We start from the raw sequence: 23,076 nt of genomic DNA, 5'->3' as shown, positions 1-23,076 counted from the left end.
ACTCTCAGGGAGATCTCACACTTCACTTGAATGGTTGAACACATTCTTGAAGACCACCAACACAATAAACATCAATTGTGTCATCCTAAATAACCATCTCAACTAGGGCACCCACAAAACCCTAATTCATCATGAATTTACAATTCAAATAATAAGAGATCATCACAAATCGTTATACAAATCATTACAACAAATTACAATATAATATCAACCGTTGGTTAATCATAACCCATCATGAAAATCCAATCTATACCAAAGTCAAACCCTCAAAATACTCTACTAAGCATTTCACTGATTCCCAATAAAATCTTCCTTGAACCACGCCAAAACAAAAATTAAATCTTTCATGCGGGTTGTGTCATGTTACCAACTTCATGTAGACTCGTCATCGATCACCATCATAACAGAAATCATTACCGGTTTGATGATTTCTTCACCGGTCCTTAAACCCTACTAAAAACTTAGTAAAACTTCATTAGAAATTTGAAACATGCCTTCCAGTAATCTCCACAAGTTCCGGTTCTGATCATATACACCTTTCCATGATACAAATTCACCAATCACCAATCATCGTCGATCGATTGATCCAATCAAAACATCTATGCTTTACCGGTTAAAGTCCTATTTCACAGACTTTAGTTCTCTGGGGGTAAACCCTGTCTTCTAGTAAACCAGATCACTAAGATGACAAAACAAAACATCAGAAACATCACGAACATCAGTTGACATCAATGATGACACAAATAACTGAACATGTCATCTATTCACAAAATCTCAATCTCTTCATCACAAATAGACTTCTATCCTTTACCAGTGTAGTCATTAGACTTCACTGCATCACCTCATCTGCATCAGTTATGCCAAATGCCAACAACATTCTCATGTCTCGTTCCATCCAATAATTTCCTTCCATCCATCAAATAAATTCTAGCATTCGTACAAACTTCACTCTTCAAAGGCTCTTCCAAGGGTAACAAGGTTTGCTTCATCCCATTTGCAACAATAGTGTATATGTTCTTCCTCCCATCATGTATTGCCTATCTATCAAACTACCAAGGTCTACCTAACAAAAGCTGATAAATATCCATCGACATAATATCTCACAAGACTTCATCATGATAATTCCCAATTTTCAATTTTACTAGACATTGTCACTTACTAACAACTTATGTTCATCCTGAATCCATGCTATCTGATAAGGCTTGGGGTGTTTCAATCTTTCCAAGTTTAACTTATTCACAATCTCCTCTGAAACAAGGTTATCTGAACTACCACTATCAATAACAACTTTACAGTACTTACTGAATACCTTACATCTGGTCTTGAACAAATTCCTCCTCTGCAAGGGCTCCTCATCTTCTTCGATATGACACAAAACTTTCCTCATCATCAATAGTTCTCCATCAATTGGTTTGTTAGTTGATCTGGTGGGGCTTTCTTCCACCACTACTACCCTTCTGGTATTCTTTGTCTTCTTACATTTGAATGCACTATGTCCTTCTCCTCCACACTTAAAGAAAGTGCCTCTAAACATTCTCTTGTCTTGTCTTTTGTCATCTTTTCCAAAATTTTCATTCTAGTAGCCATCTGGTTCTCTCCTTTAGTAGAAATTTAAGTATGAATTACCATCCTTGCTTACTTCCTTGTCCTTGTTCTGATCTGTATAAGTTCCTCTTCCTCTGGTATATCCTCTTCCTCCTTGAAATCTTCCTCCAGTAAATCTTTCACCTTTACTTCTTTGTCTCTACTCATGTCTTTTGTTCAACTTCTCTTCCGCTTTCAAGTCATATTGGTAAGCTTCTTCAACACTCTACAACTTGATCAAATTGAGTTCATCTTGTATAGACATCTATAATCCATTCAAATATCTAGTAACTTGTTCAACTTTGTCATAAACATGTCCTAAACTAATATTCAACTTGTAGAATGCTTCGGTATACTCCTTCACACTAGATTCCTTCTACTTCAAATTCTGCAACTTCCTAAAAAGATTCACTTGATAATCAACTGGCATAAAATTTGATTTTAACTTCACAACCATCTGATCCCATGTTTTGATTTTCTCTTTACCTCTTCTCTGTCTATCAACCTGCAAATGTTCCCACCAAAGAGATGCATAACATTTCAATCAGGTACAAGAATACTTCACCTTCCTTTCCTCTGCAGTATTCTCAAAATAAAAATATTTCTCCATCTCCGAGATCTAATCCATCAACTCATTTGAATCCAACTTCCCATCATATTCTAGTGGGGTAAAATGTGGTTTAGTATTCGCCCTACTCAAAACCCTCAAAAACCTCTCTTCATCTGGATCAATCGTCGGTGGATTTACTTGTTCTATCAAGGCTTCTTCTCCTTTATCTTCACTTACATCTTCAATATGTTGGCCTCTTCTTTGTGTTGTCTCAACGGCTTCCAACCGAGCTACAATTCCTTGCAACAGGGTCTGCATTCCCACACGCTCCACCATTCCTATTTCCTCTTCGCGTCATCTTCACGCGAGTCCTTTGCAGCTGCATGTCGGATCCACAATCTGCCACCCCACAACAAAATTTATCAAGACAACACAATCTCTAAAATGAAACTCGCTCTGATACAAATTGGCGTAGTCACTGGTTAGGAGGGACATCAAAGAGATCAGTTCGAACCAGTCAGCATGTAGTCACCAGTTAGGAGGGACATCAAAGAGATCAGTTCGAACTAGTCAGCAAGAGTAAACCCAATGGAACACAAAGATATGATGGAGGCAATGTATAACAGATTGAATTATAAAATGAAAAACTAGTTACAACTAATTGGTAACAATCGGGTTACATAAACTAACTCACAGGCATGCTAAAACATGCTCAAATACAAAAGAGGTCACAACCGGGACCTCAAACTAAAGATTTTCACTTCTGTCTTCTCTCTAACTTCTTAGATTGAATTCTATTGTTCTATTACAATGATTTATATGATCCAAGGGAACCTGATTGGCCCAAAAAGGATCAAAACCCGAAGATTAAGAACTAACGTGTAAAACCAACAAGGTCGGCCTTCGCCAAAGAAATTCCTCCAAAAAATCCAAAGGATGAAGTGAGAGTCAAAGGGAAGGTCAGCCACACACCAAGGAACATCAAAATCAATTCTTAGGGCTCTACAAGCTATGGAAGGGATCTGATAGATCACCAATGCAGGATAGGTCCAGGCAACCGGTAACAAAAAACTATCACGAAAACCGGTAGCGATAGCTTGTCGGAAAATGATCCAAATGGCGCTCCATTGTTTGGGAATAAGGAAGATGATCAAGTCTACAAGAAAAATCCAACTCCACAGGTTCCAGTGATCCAAATCCAAGAAGAACCGAAAGAAATCTTGAAACTGCAAAATAGAAGAGAAAAACAAAAAGAAATATTTTTTGGTTGATGCAAGATTGCCAAGAACCGGGGATGCTCCTGCATCAACTTTGATGGACTATTTCTTGGAATCCATGACACATAAAAATGATCTGTTTGAAGCTATAGGGTCATGTGAGGCCCATCTACAATGACCTATCTTATATTTTGAAGACTTGGAGCCATTTTCATAGGGTATTATTTTTCAGTTGGTGTGAAAACCATTAGATGCGTGCAATGCAAGGTTGCAAGATAGGCTAAGTTTCATTTTGTTTGTCATGGGTGAAAAATACCAACACGAGCATGTCTGGGTGGGGAATTTTATGGTAGGAATGATCTTTTTGTGCATTCAAACTCGTCGGAACGTCCACAACCATACCCTACTGGCGTTGTGTCTCAAGTGCCCTAAGTCCAAAAAATTGTCAAACTTTGATGGACTGTTTCTTGGAATCTAGGACACATACGAATGATTTGTTTGAAGATATATGGTCATGTGAGGCCCATCTACAATGACCTATCTCATATTTTGAAGAATCTGAGCCATTTTCACAAGGTAGCATTTTTTTAGTTGGTACAAAAACTGTCAGATGCATGCAATGCAAGGTTGCAAGATATGCTAAGTTTTATTTTGTTCATCATGGGCATGAACTACTAGCATGAGCACATCTAGGTGGGAAGGTTTATGGTAGGCATTCTCCTATTGTGCATTCCAACTTGTTGGAATGTGCACAACCATACCCTACCGACGTTGTCTCTCAAGTGCCCTAAGTCCAAAAAATTATCGAACTTTGATCTGTTTCTTGAATCTAGGACACATACGAATGATTGTTTGAAGTTATAGGGTCATGTGAGACCCATCTATAATGACCTATCTTAGATATTGAAGACTCAGAGCCATTTCACAAGGTAGCATTTTTTCAGTTTGTGTGAAAATTGTCAAATGCTTGCAATGCAAGGTTGCAAGATAGGCTAAGTTTCATTTTATTCGTCATGGGCATGAACTACAAATACGAGCGCATTTGTGTGGGTAGGTTTATGGTAGGCATGCTCTTGTTGTGCATCCCAACTCACCAGAATGTCCACAACCATACCCTATTGACGTTGTCTCTCAAGTGCCCTAAATCCAAAAAAATGTCAAACTTTGACAAACTATTTCTTGGAATCTAGGACACATACGAATGATTGTTTGAAGCTATAGGGTCATTTGAGGCCCATCTACAATGACCTATCTCATATTTTGAAGACTCGGAGTCATTTTCATAGGGTTGCATTTTTCATTTGGTTCGAAAACCATCAAATGCATGCAATGTAAGGTTGCAAGATAGGCTAAGTTTCATTTCATTCATCATATGTGAACTAACAACACGACCACATTTGAGCAGGAAGGTTTAGGGTAGGTATGCTCATATTGTACTTCCTAACTCACCAGGATGTCCACAACTATACCCTAACGACACTGTCTCTTAAGTGCCTTAAGTCCAAAAACATCATAAATAGTTATACATAGTCATGTAAAATTAGGATGTACTCATAAATAGTCATACAAAATTTCAAGCAGAATGTAAGGACTACCCTAAAATTGAATTCACTTAATTCACATATTAAACATCATCAAGCATACATTAATGCCACATTCACAACTATACAAGATAGAGACATGAAATTACATATTTGACATCAAGTTAGAGTAAGAAAACAATAACAAGACTAAACATAGATAAACATATACCCTTACAATACACTATAAGGTGAAATACAATAAATGCATAAAAAACAAATCATGATGACCATGTTGAAGTAAATAATTCTTACATTAATTATTCACTTAATTGCATTAATTCACTAAATAATTTATTATTTAGTCAATTAATTAATTACAAATAGTTAATTAATATTTATCTCCATGCATAATGCAAACTAAGAAAAGCAAACTATGTTTAGATTTTCGAGAGTTTCATTCATTTAATTAGTTTATTATGTTTTTTGTGCATACATGACTGATTCATACATTCTATTTCCACTCTTAGTCTATCTTGTAGACTCCACCATTTAGGGTTTCTATCTTTTAAGTTAGATTTATTTATAAGGATATCATATCCTTCATTATAATCAAGCAATTTCAAAGCACTACATTCAATTATTGTTAATTGTCTTCAATTATTCTTTGCTGTTAAATTCTCTCTTTATGTGTGGTGGGTATTCTTGCAGAAGACAATTGGGCTTGTGGGATTCACATTTCATGAATTCTAACATGGTATCAGAGCTCCAGATCTGAAGATTCTTGTTCGATTTTTTGGAGATTATTTGTATTTACATAGCAAATTATTCGCCTTGGGTTAATTTGGAGCTCACCATTAGTTCCAGAAGGCTCAAGAAAGTCATGATCACCTTTTGTTTTGTAGAAATCAGATACACGATGTCCATTTTGCAAAGGTTCAAAGTTTGAGGGTTTTATCTATTCCAAAGAGTATCTGAAAAATTCAGAGTGTTTTGGGCCCAAAAGGACCTCATGGTTGGATTCAGAAGGACGATTCCATGAATTTTGATATATAATTTGCCTATTTTTGGTGAAAGGGGCATCTGGGGCATGATTTTTATTAGCATGCTTTACAAGGCATGAAAATTCCTACGACCATACCGCCTGCACGAGAATCAGTACCTGCGTCAAAAATATTTATAAAAAAAAATCAACTGGCTAGTAAAAAAAAAATTTGATTGCTAGGTTTTCAATTTTTTTTATAAAAAATCAAGTTGGTGCAATGTTGTTACAAAAAGATTTTTTTTAATTAAAAAATAAATTAAAAGCAATCATTGATGTTAGCATGATGTCATGATGACATCAACACAGTCAGCATACATGGCCCCTTTGGACCCTCTTTGTGCCCTAAAAGAGGGGGTTGGTTTTTTGCTCATAACTTGAGCGTACAGAGTAGAATTCACAAAAACTATATATTGTTGGAAAGCTCTTTCTGAGCTCTATCCAGATATGGAGGTTGTTGGCATATGTGCAGAGTATGTTGACATGATGATATTGTGATGTCATTGATTTCAATATGTTGAAGAGTGAACCGGTACAAACAATTGGCAAAGTAAACCGGTATGTGCAATTGGCAAAGTAAAACGGTATGTGCAAATGGAAAAGTGAACCGGTATGATGTTGAGAACAGGTATGCTAAAGAGTGAACCGGTAATATGCTGAAAAGTGAACCGGTATGCTATTGAAGAACCGGTATATGGAATTCTTTCTATCAAGGTTTAATATGGTATGACTACCGGTTGGTAGTCTCAACCTCAGGGTTTCCGGTTGAAGTGTTTCGAGCCTATGTGATTCAACCGATGGCATTGTATGATGAGTTAGCATTGTAATGGAGATTAGATTGTGTTGCCATGTTAGCCTTGTGTGCGTGAAGGATCTTGCATGAAGGAGATTGATCCTATCTACCTCGGGAATGTGCGAAGTCTCTGCAAACGGTGGAGAACATGTGATGGGTTATCGCCTCCAAGAAGCGATGAAGAACAAATGATGGAGAATGTCTTGAGATTTGTTCAATACCATTGTATTCAAATGCAAAGTGTTCAATGGTCAGGATTGAACTGACTGAATTGCTCAACCTAAATGTTTAGGATTTAGGGTTTATGATATCGACCTATCTGTTTCCTATAAGGACGAGGTTGTGCTTCACGTTGAGGTTGTTGGAAAATGTTGTGTGTGTATCTAAGTGCAGAGATATGTGATTCTTGCTAGACCAAATAAGAGAATTTATACCTGCACAGTGTGTGTGCAGAAGGAAGTAACTAAAGTGGATTTGCATTGGCATTGTGTGTTGTTACCAGATCATTGTAATACTTGTTGGTCTCTAACCATTTCAATAGTTGGAAAATCCCTTAACAGGGTAGCTTTAACTAGCTTGCTACAAATACTTTAACGGGGTGACTCAAAGCCATTGAGTTCATAAAATCCTCTGACAAGGTAACCTTTAACAAGATTTAACACTTAATTGGGTATTCTAGCCATCCCTTAATCGGGTGATCCCTAAAAGGATAGGTTCCTAACATAACCTATTGTAATAGTCTTTAACCGGACTAGGTTCCTAACAAAGCGAACTTCTGAAGAGTTCAAGAACAACTTGTGGGTATTCATCCCCACTGTGGTTTTTCCTAGTTGGGTTTCCACGTGAAAAATATGTGTGTCATGTGTGATACCTCTTTCATGTGATGCTTTGTTATTTCCTGTTTTGTGGTGAATCATGTTGATCTAGCAAGTTTGTGTGTTTTTGATGATAGATCACCTGTTTATGCACAAGGATAAAGTGTAAATGAAGGTGTAGGTTGTGTGGAAAGATACGTGTTTTCGGTTTATGTCTTTCATAGTCACATTGTGTTTAACTGGTGGTAGTCTAGTTCAAACCTGTGTCAGTGATTTCCAGTCAAGTTCACTATTTGCAGTCAAACCGGTTCAAGAAAATTTCTTGTGCCTGTATTGATTCACCCCCCCTCTCAGTACCGGTTTGGTACTCACTGTTCATCATTGAGTTATCCGAGGTATTTTTTCTTTCTTTTTTTTTCATTTTGCAATATCTTTTGCTAGTTGAAGTTAGAAGTTGTTGTTTGCATTCCCGGGGCATATCTTGTGCATTTGGAATTTGTTTTTTTCGCAAATGAGATATCATCAAAAAGATGATCCAAAGTTCTATCTAGATCTTAGGTCCATTTTTGCAAATAGATTACCATCTCACTATCTTTCCTTTCTAAAGTCAATAGTGTTGTAGACACTTAAAAATAATTATTTTAATTATTTTTTAATTCCTCACATAATTAATTAATTATGTTAATTAAAATTCTTCTCAATATTAATTAAATATAATTAATATTGTCACTATAGCATATGATTGATTTATTTAATAAATCAATCCCTTTCTTTATTCTTCTAAAAAATCAAATCCTCACAAATCTTCCTCTTAGCTAATTAATTTCAATTAATTAGTTAACCTACATGATTCCTACAAATCATCTTCTTAATTCATCATTAACCTAATAAATTCTTCTAGAAACTCCCTAAACTCACTTAACATTATTCTTTTAGTCAAATTCTCCTACAAATATAAATCCCACCTAACATTTCCTCTAATTCCCCTCCTAATGAGTCGTTAATGGCTAATAATCATGATTAGCCACAAAGTCAACTCTTTGTCCTTTCATCCAGCCACTAGCTTTAAATGCTCTTTTTCTAGATGAATGTAAGATTTTCGAAATCTTACATTCCCCTAGGCATTTCCCTCTCCCAAGGAATTTTTAATTCCTTTTTATTCTTCTAATCCCCATAATATCCATTTTTGGAGAATTTTTAATTCCTCCAATACATCTTGTAGAGTGTGGAGATACGAAATGCCTTTAAGGCATATTTCTTGGTCTCCACACCCTCTCTTGGACCTTGTGTGACCTCACAAGTAAATCTTAGCCCTTCATCTAGAATTCATCCTAGCCATCCATTTTCCTCTCCTCTTCCTATAAAATAGGGTTCCATCCCTTCATTCAAAACATCTTGAAATTCAGTAAGCTTATGCTGCCCTTTTGAGCCCAGGAAATCATCTTGGCAACTTGATCATCTCATCCTTATCATTTGTGCACAATATTGGAGAGTCATCCACATCCAGCAATCAAAGGAGCACATCAAGTGGAGTATTATCAAGGGGTGCCTTCACTTCATCAAGCTCAATCTGAAGGAGAAGGTAAAATAGCCAGGTGAAATGGTCTTTTTATGATATTTTATCATTCTGCATGTTTATTTCGTTATGTTTTGATCAGTTTACCTTTTAAATCTATTTTTCCCTCTTCAAGTGTCTTTCTAGTCCTATTTTGCCTTTCTATGATCCGAGCTTCATCTTTCTTATCAAATATATCTATTTGTTATAGCATCATGGAGAATGGCATTTAGATTCTTAGTACCTCTCATACCTCTCCCTTGTGCATTATGGGGGAGTTTCTACTGTTGCTAAGGCTTCCTTAGTTTCGTGTTGGAGTGTTCTATGTATTCAGTACTTGTTCCTATGTGCTAGGAGATGCGGGGCCATTTACCCATGCATTGTTTGTGAGATGGAGCATGTGTGTACTTGTTCCTATGTACTATGAGATGCAACAGTCATTTACCCATGCACTGTCAGTGAGATGGAATACTTACCATATCGACACTCTTGCATTCCTATTTCTGGAGGTTAGATTTTCAACATCATCGCAATCATTCTATGACAGTGTTTGCAGCTTCTTCATGCTTTAGTGTTTCTTCATGCTTGTCTTTCGTTTCTCTTTTGGAGAGGAGTTTTGTTCCCACTGGGTTTTCTCTTTTGCTCCATTTCTAAGAAACTTGCACATTTGTTCATGGATACCTCAACAGGATTTATGTCGGGACCCATCATGCATTCATGTTTGAATATTTTTTCCTATATCTTTGCCTTTCTCCCAGTTGTGCATTCAAGGGGGGTGTTGGAGTAAATAATTCATACATTAATTATTCACTTAATTGCATTAATTCACTAAATAATTTATTATTTAGATAGTTAATTAATTACAAATAATTAATTAATATTTATCTCCATGCATAATGCAAACTATAAAAAGAAAACTATGTTTAGATTTTTGAGAGTGTCATGCATTTAATTAGTTTATTATGTTTTTTGTGCACACGTTACTAATTCATGCAAATTATTTCCACTCTCAATCTATCTTGTAGACTCCACCATTTAGGGTTTCTATCTTTAGAGTTAGATTTCTTTATAAGGATATCACATCCTTCATTGTAATCAGGCAATTTCAAAGCAATACATTCAGTTATTGTTGATTGTCTTCAATTATTCTTTGTTGTTAAATTCTCTCTTTATGTGTGACAGGTATTCTTGTAGAAGACAAATGGGCTTGTGAGATTCGCATTTCATGAATTCTAACATGGTATCAAAGCTAAAAATCTGAAGATTCTTGTTCACTTTTTTAGAGATTAATTGCATTTACACAACAAATTGTTTGCCTTGGGTTAATTTGGAGCTCACCATAAGTTCCAAAAGGCTCGAGAAAGTCATAATTGACTTTTGTTTCGCAAAATTGGATACACGGTATCCATTTTGTAAGGGTTCAAAGTTTGAGGGTTTTCTCTATTCTAGAGAGTATCTGAAAATTCAGAGCATTTTGGGCCCAAAAGGACCTCATGGTTGGATTCAGAAGGATGATTCCATGAATTTTGATATATAGTTTGCATATTTTTGGTGAAAGGGGCATCTGAGGCATGATTTCTTAATTAGCACACTTTACGAGGCATGAAAATCCGTACGGCCATACCGCCTGCACGAGCGTCAGTACCTGTGTCAAAAATATTTAAAAAAAAAAAATCAACTAGCTAGTAAAAAAAAACTGATTGCTAGGTTTTTAACTTTTTATTTTTTTTAAATCAAGTTGGTGCAATGTTGTTACAAAGAGATTTTTTTTAATTAAAAAATAAAAAATAAAAGCAGTCGCTGATGTTAGCATGACATCATGCTGACATCAATAAAGTCAACATAAATGGCCCCTTTGGACCCTCTTTGTGCCCTAAAAGAGGGGTTTGCTTTTTTGCTTATAACTTGAGCATACGAAGTCGAAATCGCGCAATCATTCTACGAAAGTGTTTGCAGCTTCTTCATGCTTCAGTGTTTCTCCATGCTTGTATTTTGTTTTTCTTTTGGAGAGGAGTTTTGTTTCCACTGGGTTTTCTCTTTTGCTCCATTTTTGAGAAACTTGCTCGTTTGTTCATGGGTACCTCATCAGGCTTTATGTCGGGACCCATCATGAATTCATCTTTGCATGCTTTTTCCTATATCTTTGCCTCTCTCCCAATTGTGTATTCAGGGGGGGTGTTGGAATAAATAATTCATATATTAACTATTCACTTAATTGCATTAATTCATTAAATAATTGATGCCGTAGTTAGTAATTAATTATTGGCATTTATTAGTTAGTTAATTAATTAATTACGAATAATTAATTAATATTTATTTCCATGCATAATACAAACTAGGAAAAGAAAACTATGTTTAGATTTTTGATAGTTTCATGCATTTAATTAGTTTATTATGTTTTTTGTGCATACATGACTGATTCATGCATTCTATTTCCACTCCTAGTCTATCTTGTAGACTCCACCATTTAGGGTTTATAGCTTTAGAGTTATATTTCTTTATAAGGATATCATATCCTTCATTTTAATCAAGCAATTTCAAAGCAATACATTCAATTATTGTTAATTGTCTTCAATTATTCTTTGTTGTTAAATTCTCTCTTTATGTGTGACAGGTATTATTGCAGAAGACAAGTAGGCTTGTGGGATTCGCATTTCATGAATTCTAACAGACCAACCTAACAGGAACTCCTGACATTTGTTGTAGGATTTGAGAAATACAAATCCACAGAACCCAAAGAAACCTGCATGCAAGAAACCTGTCACAGAGAAAGAGAGAGAATGAATACAAGGGTTTTGGCTCTGACAAAGCGAAAAGATTTATTATCAGAGAAAAATGAATCAAGAATATGACAATAATACAAGAGATCAATCCTTATAAAGGAGATCAACACCGAAAGGAAAACCTTAGCCTAAGGTGAGAGCATTTAATAATTAAATATTAATTATTAAATGACTAATGTATGCATAAAGAGAAATCTTAAGAGGAGAGTAAAGTTAATTAATTACTTTACTCTAACACCCCCCCTTAAGATGAGCTACAATGCAGCTACAAACAATGCAGAAGAAAGCAAAGGAACTACAATGCAAAAGAGGGTCTCGGCAACAAGGCCTGATCAGGTACTCGAATACAAGAAAATCTCTATAAAGCGGAGTAAAGGAGAAAACCCAGTGGGAAAAAACTCCTCTCCAAAAAGAGATAAAGAATCATGCTGAAAAGAAAACATGAAGGAAGGAAGGCCTCACTGGGACCCCCCAAGGACAACTTCCTTCACCCCAAGCATGGAGCACAACTGAAGATAGCGCGGAGATGCCAAAGGTTTAGTGAAGATGTCTGCAACCTGCTCCTCTATAGGTATGTACTCCAAGATGAGAGAACCATCCTGAATCAACTGCCTGATGAAGTGCATGTGGATCTCAATGTGCTTTGTCCGCTGATGCTCCACTGGGTTGCGAGAAATGTGAATGGCACTCTAATTGTCACACCAAAGAATAGTGGGACAATCTGGAGGAAACCCAAACTGTGTCATCAACTGTCGAAGCCATAAAACCTCCTGACTGGCTAACACTACTGCACGGTACTCAGCCTCTGTAGATGATAATGCAATAGCAGACTGCTTCTTGCAAGACCATGTAATAGGACCAGAACCAAGGCAAAAAACGAAGCCAGAAGTAGACTTTCGATCATTGACATCACCAGCCCAATCGGAGTCAGTGAAGCTAATGATGTGAGGGGATCCTGAAGTGTAGTGAATGCCATAATGTGTGGTGCCCTGAGTGTACCTCAAAATATGTTTGGCTACTTGCCAATGGCTCTCATGAGGATCATGGGAGAACCGAGAGACAAGGCCAACCGCAAAGGAAAGATTAGGACGAGAATGTGTCAGGTACAACAAACTGCCAACCAAGTGCCTGTATAAAGTGGGGTCTACTGAAGGAGTAGAGTAAGTGGAAGACAAAACAACACCTGACTGAAATGGAGTGGGGGCAGACTTGCAATCAAGCATGCCAAATCGCTGAAGCATATCAAGAGCATACTTCTCCTGAAATATGGAAATCCCATCCGAAGACTGAATAACCTGTAAACCCAGAAAGAAGTGCAAGAGACCAAGATCTGTCATCTCAAACTGCTCCATCAAAGCTCTCTGAACACTCTGTATCATGGAGGATGAGCTACCTGTAAGAATGAGATCATCTACATATAGCACAAGAATCAAAAGATCACCCTCCTGACGCTGAATATACACAGTGTGATCGGAATGACAGCGTGTGAAGTGAGAGGAAAGCAGAAAAGAGTCCATCTTCTCATACCAAGCCCTGGGGGCTTGTTTGAGACCATACAATGAACGACGAAGTCTGCAAACCAAAGAAGTGTCCTGCACAAATCCTTGAGGCTACTCCATATAGATCTCCTCATGTAGGTCTCCATGCAAGAAGGCACTCTTCACATCCATCTGAAACACTGTCCATCCCTGTGAAGCTGCAAGTGAAAGTACCAGGCGTATATAATTCATCTTGGTGACAGGAACAAAGGTCTCAGAGTAGTCAATACCCTCTACCTGAGAAAACCCCTTCGCAACAAGATGGGCCTTATACTTATCAATAGAACCATCTGTAGCATACTTGGTACGATACACCCACTTGCACCGAACCAACTTTCTTCCCTTAGGAAGAGGACAAAGATCCCAAGTATGATTCTTCATCAAAGAAGAATACTCCTCATCCATGGCCCTATCCCACTCAAGGTGTCCTGTCGCCTCTGAAAACTTTTGAGGATCATCTGAAATGGCATGACTCAAAAGACTAGAACCAGATGTTTGAGCATGAGTGTGACAAGTATCGGAAGAATCACCTGCCAAAGAACCAGCTACCTCAATAGTATCATGGGCCCACCTCGGCAAAGACGGAGAAACTGGTGGTGGTGGAGATGGTGGATCATCATCTACATCATCCTCAAGAGATGAAGAGGAAGGAGTAGGCAATGAGGGAGAAGCTGGGGATGGAGAATCCATCTGAGGATAACACTAATCAAACTGGACATCTCACCGAAACAGGACCTCTCTGGAATCAGGATCAAACAACCTGTATGCTTTAACATCCTCACAGTAGCCAACAAATATGAGTGGTTAGCTCTTCCTCTCCATGACTTTCCGCTGAGCATCAGGAATAAATGCCCAAGCCTCACTACCAAAAACTCAGAATGTAGAAAAATCAGGCTTGACATGGGTCCAAGCCTCCTCAGGAGTCATATGTCGCAATGCCTTATGAGGCATCTGATTCTGAATATAATTGGTACAATTGATTGCCTTAGCCCAAAATGAAGAACTCATAGCTCAAGACTGTATCATACAATTTGCCATCTCCTGTAAGGTTCTGTTCTTTCTCTCAACAACACCATTCTGCTGAGGGGTGTAAGGAACTGTAAACTGATGTTGTAAACCATGCTCAGTGCAAAAATATCTGAAAGCCTAATTTACATACTCCCCCCCATTATCTGTGTGTATCCTCCTGATAGAAAGTCCAGATTGCTTCTCCACAAATGTCTTAAAAATCCTGAAGGAGTCAAAGACATCAGACTTGTACTTAAGAAAGTACACCCATGTACGTCTGGAGAAGTCATCAATAAAAGTGAGCACATAACGGGCCCCTGAAAAGGAAGGAGTCGAAAAAGACATAAGATCACTGTGTACCAACTCTAGGGCTGCCCTAGCACGAGAGGCTCGACCCTTAGGAAAAGGATCTCGATGATGTTTGCCAAGAACACAACCACAACATACACCATCTGTACAAGAAATCTGTGGAAGCCCAATCACAAGTGCTTGTGTACTCATCTACTATAGATATCTGTAATTGACATGGCCAAAACGCTCATGCCAAAGCCTACTCACTGAATCTGCATGTGCTATAAGAGAGGAACCAACAGTGTATGAACTCTCAAAGCCATCAAAACTATATAAGTGAGATGCAGAATCCACACTCCCAGTAGCCACAACCAAGTCAGGATCATGAAGATCTCGAATAACCACATCATGAGGTGAGAACTCAACTGTTTTACCAGAGCCAGAGTGGCAAATCTGATAAACGAATAGAAGGTTTGTTGAAATGTCAGGAACCAAAAGTACATCTTGTAGACAACCACCATCCAATGAAACAGTACCGGAACCCTGAATGGAAAGTTGTGCTGAGTCACCAACTGCAATATGTCTAGTGCCTGTAGGGGCAAGAGCGGTGACCAAATCCTCTGTGTGTGTCATATGGTGAGAGGCACCAGAATCTAGAATCCAAGTGGATGCGGAGGACAATGCTCATGCAGAAAGAGCATGACCTTTCCCTGTGGGCTATGAAGGAGGCTGTGGTGCACTGATATTATGCTGCTACATGGCTTCCTCCAAAGCCTCTAAACGTTTCCAACACCTAGAAACGGGATGTCCTTCCTTGCCACAAAAACTGCAAGGATCACCTAATTTCTTCTTAGTCTTGGAGGAAGACTCACCAGACTTTGAAGATTTGCCCTGTTTAGAATTGGACTGTGGTTTTTATTCAAACTTAGGTGGTGGCTTGGAGGGATTCTCACTAGCCTCTGAATCTTTTTTAGGCTTCGGTTTCTACTTTTGTTTTCCTTTGGAGGACTGGGCTACCAATGCTTGGTTCTGTGAACCTGAAAGTGAATCCAACTGCTTAAGCTTAGCTTGCTCACGAGTCAGACGATCACAAAAGACCTCAAAAGAAGGCATGACATGTCGAGCACCCAAGGCATCCATGGTGGAATAGAAGGTCAAAGAAAAGATCTGAAATGGACCCCAAAGCTTGGAGAGGATCAGGAAAATGCCCTCTGTATTAGTCTTAGTCTTACCACAACCCTGCAAGATAGATCTTTGCTGTTTGAATTTCATCAGAAAGTCCTCAATAGAGGGAAACGAATCAGGTACCAAGGAAGTTAACTCTACCTCAAGCTGCAAAGCTCTAAACTCGTTGACAGTACCAAAAAGTCCTTCAAACTTGGTCCAAATGGCTCGAGGAGTGAGACAACCCTCAAGATGAAACTGGAGACTGTCGGAAATGTGTAAAGCCATCAATCCCATAGCCTGATCCATATTGTTCTTGTGCTACATAACCTCAAAGGGACGTGTCAACTGAGGTTGAATCTCATCCAAATAGGACCATAACCCTCGAGACTGGAGAAGAGTCATCATGCGACCCTTCCAAGTGTGGTAATTATGCGGTGTGAGAGAGTTAATAAGTTTGTCTGCCATCCTGTAAACTGTGCCTCAACTGCTCTGAATTTTTTAATTTTATTAAGTGGTCTTTCAGAACTAGACAGAAGATGCAGAAGGGGTTTGATTATTTGTTTTGGTGTTTGTATATTCTAATTTTCTAATGTAAATAACAGAAAGCAAGAGCAAACACCCCCCACAATGTAAAAAACTAATCCCCAGTACAAACTGAAAGCCAGAAAATGATAGAAAGCAGAAACGGGTTGAGACAAAATTATGAGCACCTGAAGAATTTTCTGACGAAATAGACTATAGATCTGGAAAGAGCATAGAACCACCTTTCCGATGCCTATTTTCTTTCAAAAAATGGAGCAAAAACGAGCAAGTTATGCCCCTCGGAGTGCAAAAAGGCTCATCAGACTTTGACTGCGAAAAGATGCAATCAAACTGGAGAAATTTGAAAACATTCCTACACTATTAGAATGGGCTTGGAGTCATCTTTCCAACGCCTATTTATTTTCGAAAAACGGAGATCGGACGCCCAAGTTATGCCCGATTTTGTAAAACAGCTCCAAAAAAGGCTTAGATGAGCCCTTCTAGCCCTCAGGGGCTTAAAAAAAATGGGCCCCTAGTCCGTTGGGCGACCAGGAGCTAGCACAGGTAGTGGTGGTGTGGGGGTGGCATGGGAGCAGTGCCTCTTGTGCAGGCAGAGGGCGGGAGGCGCGTGGGCGGCGCGGGGGCTGCGGTCTGCGCCAGCGGCGCGGCGGTTGCTGCCTGGCTGCGGCCGGTGGGAATCGCCGGCGGCGGTGGTCGGGCAGTGTCCGCCAGGCGGCTCACCGGCGACGTGTGCCTCCAAATGGCTGCGCCCGTTTTAAATAAAAAAACTGCATTTGTTATTTGTTATTTTTTTTTTTTTTAATTTTCCGCCTCGTGCTGTGTGCCCTAGGGCTGTATGGCCTTGGAGCAAAAATTTTTTGCCTTCTGGAGCAACGGTGTCCAAATCAGATGAATTTTATATGAAAATAGGGGTTTTTGGGTGCTACGAGCTCAACAGTGAGGTTCGTTTGGGCTCAAAGTGCATCGAAAAAAAAATACCCCCCTATTCCAAAATAAAAAATAGAAGACAAACACAGATCTGATGCAACCAAAACCTGGATCTCAAAATCTTTCAAAAGTCTGAACAAGCTGTTGTAGATCTAGCTCTGATACCATGTAGGATTTGAGAAATACAAATCCACAGAACCCAAAGAAACCTGCATGCAAGAAACCTGTCACAGAGAAAGAGAGAGAACGAATACAAGGGTTTTGGCTCTGACAAAGTGAAAAGATTTATTATCAGAGAAAAATGAATCAAGAATATGACAATAATACAAGAGATCAATCCTTACAAAGGAGATCAACATCGAAAGGAAAACCTAACTCTAAGGTGAGAGCATTTAATAATTAAATATTAATTATTAAATGACTAATGTATGCATAAAGAGAAATCTTAAGAGGAGAGTAAAGTTAATTAATTACTTTACTCTAACATTTGTCTCCCTCCAGCACATCATGGGCATGAACATTTCCGGAGCCTGTTTCCACCCTACCACGAAGTAGTTACACTTCCTCAAAATCTTTCATGGCATGAAAGATACCCAGCCTAGCACGAGGAAGACTACAATGTGATATTGGCAAGAGTAGTGGAATTTGTGCAACACGATATATCCGCATTCTAACACTAGGGTAACGATATCATGAAAATAGAAAATACATATAACATATATGTATGAAGACATGAGCAACAACCTTTGCCTACCTATCTATTGTCATGTCGATATCTCCACCCCATCTCAAACACAAGGAAAAACATAGTGACTTCATAATAATTTTCACTCACCATTTAAAGAAGACATTTGTAAACAACCATCCATTCGTAAGCATATAAAAGCATTAATCTATGCATTTCTTCAAATCTACCTAACAAGAAATGATCTCATTTTCAATCTCAATTAAACTATCATATATCTATCATTCATATAAAATACATAGAATTATGAATACATAAATATGAATCTTAAAAGAAACACACTTATTTCTTAATATGAACCGAAGGAATTCTACAACCAATAGAATATAGACATAGTTACTATATAAGCCAAAATTCAACATTACCCTATTAGAAACCAATAATCTTCTTCATGCATAGACCACTAATCTGTTATATCTTAGCCCAAACCTTATCTATGATCTTTAGACACTCTATCATTAAGGAGGTAGGAGTATGCCAAACCTTTATGAAAAATATAGTGTAGGAAAATCTAGAGGCAAGGATGCCATAACAAGATTGGCCTAGAGGATACTAATGTAGGAATCCACCATGCATTGGATGATAAGACATACGTCAAAATAGACATGCAAGATTAGCTAAATCTAGGGATAGCTCCCAATATCATGTAATTGAGGAATGTTTCTTGAACTATATTCCCCTTCACAACTTAGATATTTGGCTTAGCTAGCATGAAGTATAGACTTTAGTTTCAATGCATTAATTCCATAACTGTAACTTCATCAACACTAAGTATACAAAGATTTGAGTGTGATTGGCAAAGGCTCCCATTAATGGAGATTTATTTTGGATCTTTTTTCCATAATGAGTGTGAGGAAGCGATTTAGTGGAAGGAAAGAATGGATCAAATAATAAAAAGCATTGGACAATTAAAAGTTCAAATTCCACAACCATAACCGATGTGAGCATAAGGTTTTGGGGTCTTCCCTCATGGAACAACTTAGTAGAAATTTACATGGCTAGTTATACATAGCGATTCCAACAAAGAGATATATATGCACGCAGTAGAATAATTCAAATTGTTAAATCATACCTAATAAGTTGACACTACAGTAGATTTTAACACATAATTCTTCAAGTTTTAGCATCTAGTTTATATGGTAATTTAACATACCGCGAGGTTCGAAAATGCCATATTGTTAGGGCGATGCCTCTATGCATGCATTGCCAAAAAGTCTTTCCTCTTTCTCCCAACACATCCTTCTTCGTCTTGTAGTATTGTGCATCACTATCGCTGTTATATGGTGCCTCTACTGCTTGATTTGCCCCTCCTCTATTTTCTTTTCTATGTATCCTCCCTTCTTTCTTTTGACAATGTCAAGTCAACACTCTTCAATTTCTCTCCTCTAATTCTTCTTCTCTTTGTACCATTTTGCTCTGCTTATTCCACCTTCTTCTCCTAGCCTCTGCGTGCTTTCGTAAGATTGTCACCCATTATATCAAGAAAAAAATCCTAGTGCATATGATCATGAAAATCATGCAATCGTGACTATTAAAAACACTTGTTAAACTGAGTGTATGAATAAATTATACGGCAATCACTTTTTAACTAACTCTTCTTATCAACTAAGGCTCGACTAGCTTTTATAAATAAAATTCCCTTCGCATGACCTTCCTACTCATCTTAAGTTGTAAAAGTTTTTCTTTTAATTTTTTTATTTTATTTTTATAAGACAACCATGACCTCCACGTAACATTAGTTTTGATTACTTAATTATATTTATTTTTCTCAAATATTATTTTCTTTAAACTCACATGGAAAATAAACCAAAAGAAAAAGCTTATGGTTATGTAAAGAAATTCTTATGTTAATTCTACTCTTTCCTAAGAAAAATCATAACCTTTGCTTTATTTGAAAACTTATTAAAATCATTACTTATTCTTTAAAAAAATATTCTTAAAGAAGATTATTTCACTTTAATAAATATGCATTATTGTTTATTTATTTATTTATGTTTATTTAATAGTTACATGCATTACTAAATGCACGACATAGATTTATAATATTTATTTTTTAATAAATAAATTTTTCTTTTTTTTCTTTTTTTTTTAATAATAAAACATGTATTTAATATAAACTTTTCATTTTTCTTTTTAGAGTAATAATAAAATCAGTTTGTTTATAATATATATTAAATGAGAAGATATATTTTTAAATAAAGATTTTTATTTTGTGTAATATTCAAATTTAATTAGAAACTATATTTAATTAGTTGTTTATTGACAAATAATTAAGATTAATAATTTTCTTACAACTAACTCGTAAAGGGGCATAACTTGGTTCAAACTAGCAATGAATGTTTGTCTAGTAAGGAGTGGGAGAGACCCAGCGAGGGGTGGTGGAAATTTAATTTTGATGGTGCCTCTAAGGGAAATCCTGGACCATTTGGGGCAGGGGTTATTGTCTAGGATTAGAAGGGTGAGGTGATAGCCTTAGGTGGTCAAAAGCTTGACAAAGGCACAAATAATATAGCAGAAGCGTCAGCAACATTGTTAGCAGTTAGAATTGGTAAGATGTTGGGTGTTAGGAAATTACATCTAGAGGGGGATTTGTTGATTGTCATTCAAGCCATTATGAAGGGTAGTATAGAGGCGTGACACTCGAAGAATAGAATTAATAGTATAATTGAAGAACTTAGATATTTTGATGATTACCAAATCAGTCACTTAAGGCGAACAAGGAATGTGGAAGTGGGCATTCTCTCTAAATGGGTGTTGTCCTTAATGCGAATGGAGATTTAAAAATTGAAGACTTTTGACAGGCTTTGTTCGATGAGGAGTGAGGACTCTGCATTTAATAATCGTGCACGTAGGATAAGTATGAAGAGAAAAGTTGAGGTGGTTAAAGGCAATGGGCAATTAAATCATGGAGATGCATTTATTTTGACTATCAAGAGGATAGAGTATGTTACTAAGTGAATGTCCCATCATTCATCAAAGCTTGAGGGTGAAGATTGTCGATCCTTTAACAGAGGGTTTCAGTAGGATAGTTTTGAGCTGAATTGAGTGTGGTGGTGGAGCGGTGTAGGATGACAAATGGAAGCTAATTTAACCTTGAAGAGCAGAAAACAACTTTGTCCTTTCTATGGGGACTTAACAATCAAAAGGCTCAGTTGAATGTTCAAGTTTTCAGATGAATTGTTTCCACAATGTGTGACCATCATTGTTGGAGATGCATTCAACGTAGTTCAGCATAGGTATAAGACCCAAATGGATATTTACTCACTAATAATGGTGTGGGGATTGGAAGTGGGAGAAAACATAAGAACAGTGAGGTGGTTTATGCAGATGATTATCCATGAGGATTTTTTAGTTTGGATGGAAACGTTTGTGGAGTGGGTTGTGTCGAGTGTGGGGTTTGATGTGCGAGAAGGATTGATGGAGGAGGAGCGTGGTTGAAAAACATGTTTAATTCCTTTTATAAGGTGGCTGAGAGGTTTGTGTAAGGTGCACCATAAGTTAGAGGTGAGGCATAGATGGGGTGTGTATATGATGAAAAGTGGATAATGGAAAACAACAATATTGAAAGACTAACAAGGATCAACCACAAAACCCTAGCCTAACAATGAAAGAAATCCACCATAAACAAATGAAGATACCTAAGACCATGTAAATCAACAAAAATAAATCAAATATACCATTCACATGTCTAGTAGGGTTTCAATCTCTATTTCTCCCTATCTCCATTGATCTTGTTTGATATAGTTGCTCTCAAATTTTATGTGTGGACAAGTGCTCAACAAAGAATGAAAATATGGTTGATAGAAGACTTGATTGCATTGATGGATTATAATGCTCATTACATTATTAGGGTTGATAATGAAGGAGAGTGTCTTCTTATATAGAAGACACCGTAAGAAATGGAGGGATAAGATTAAGAGATGTAAAGATAAATAGTTGGCTAGGATTAGAGAATAGGTAGAGGAAATAATTAAATAATGAGAGGGTAGGTAGTGTAGGAATTAAGAGATGAATGCCATGTGTCATGGGTAGAAAAGGCTAATGAATTAATTAAATAAATAAAGATTTATTTAATTTAGGAAAAGGATTTTAAATAAATAAAAGTATTTATTTAAATGAGGAAAGGCTTAGAAGAGGATTAATTAATTAAATAAATAAATAATTGTTTAATTAATAGAAGACTTAGGATAAAATAATTAAATAAATAAAAATATTTATTTAATTATACAAGACAATTTTAGGTGTCTACATTTTGCCCCTCTTTAAGACAACACAGCTTGTTGCGTTGGCTCAAAGAAGATAAGAGAAACTGATACAAATTTGCCCCATGACGGGAATGATATGCCCCCTTGAGAGATTGGATGAAAATGACTGAAAGGGATTGTAGACAATCTCTTGATAAGAAAGAAAGGCTAGAAAGGACTGACAAGATAGGGTGACAAGGTCACACAGGAAAAAGACTGACTCAGGGAAGAAAAAATGACAAAAATGATTAGGGCTAAGCAGCTTATAAGATAGGGCCACAAGGAAAACATCCTCATTTGCATCCACACACCTAAGAGATCAGAGTGTAGAGAGAGAGCTTAGAGAATCCAATGATGATGGATAGTGTTCACAGGTTCGATCGAGTTCGACAATATCAGAGACCAGACGACATGGGTGAGCCAGTAAGTACCTCGAAGCCACTTTGTACATTTTTACATTTATTGTTGTCATTAATGCATTTTAGAGTAGATAAACAAAAACAAAAAATCAGTAGTTTGCACTAAAAACGCATCTAGGTTGGTGCCAACTACGTCTAGGATAGAAAAGTGTGTTTAGGTCATGTTTGGTCGCGTTTATGAATATGATCATGTCTATGTTAAGTACCAATGCATCTATGTATGGAAAACACGTATGTGTCATGATGACACATTTGGGTAAGGCAATAGTGCATCTATGTTGTTTAGGCACGTTTAGGTTGATAAAAACCATATCTGCATCATAAAAACGTGTTTG

Source organism: Cryptomeria japonica, chromosome 10, assembly GCF_030272615.1.
Source record: "Cryptomeria japonica chromosome 10, Sugi_1.0, whole genome shotgun sequence".
NCBI lineage: Eukaryota > Viridiplantae > Streptophyta > Pinopsida > Cupressales > Cupressaceae > Cryptomeria > Cryptomeria japonica.
The sequence above is the reverse complement of the archived record's forward strand: the minus strand, read 5'-3'. Positions refer to the sequence as shown.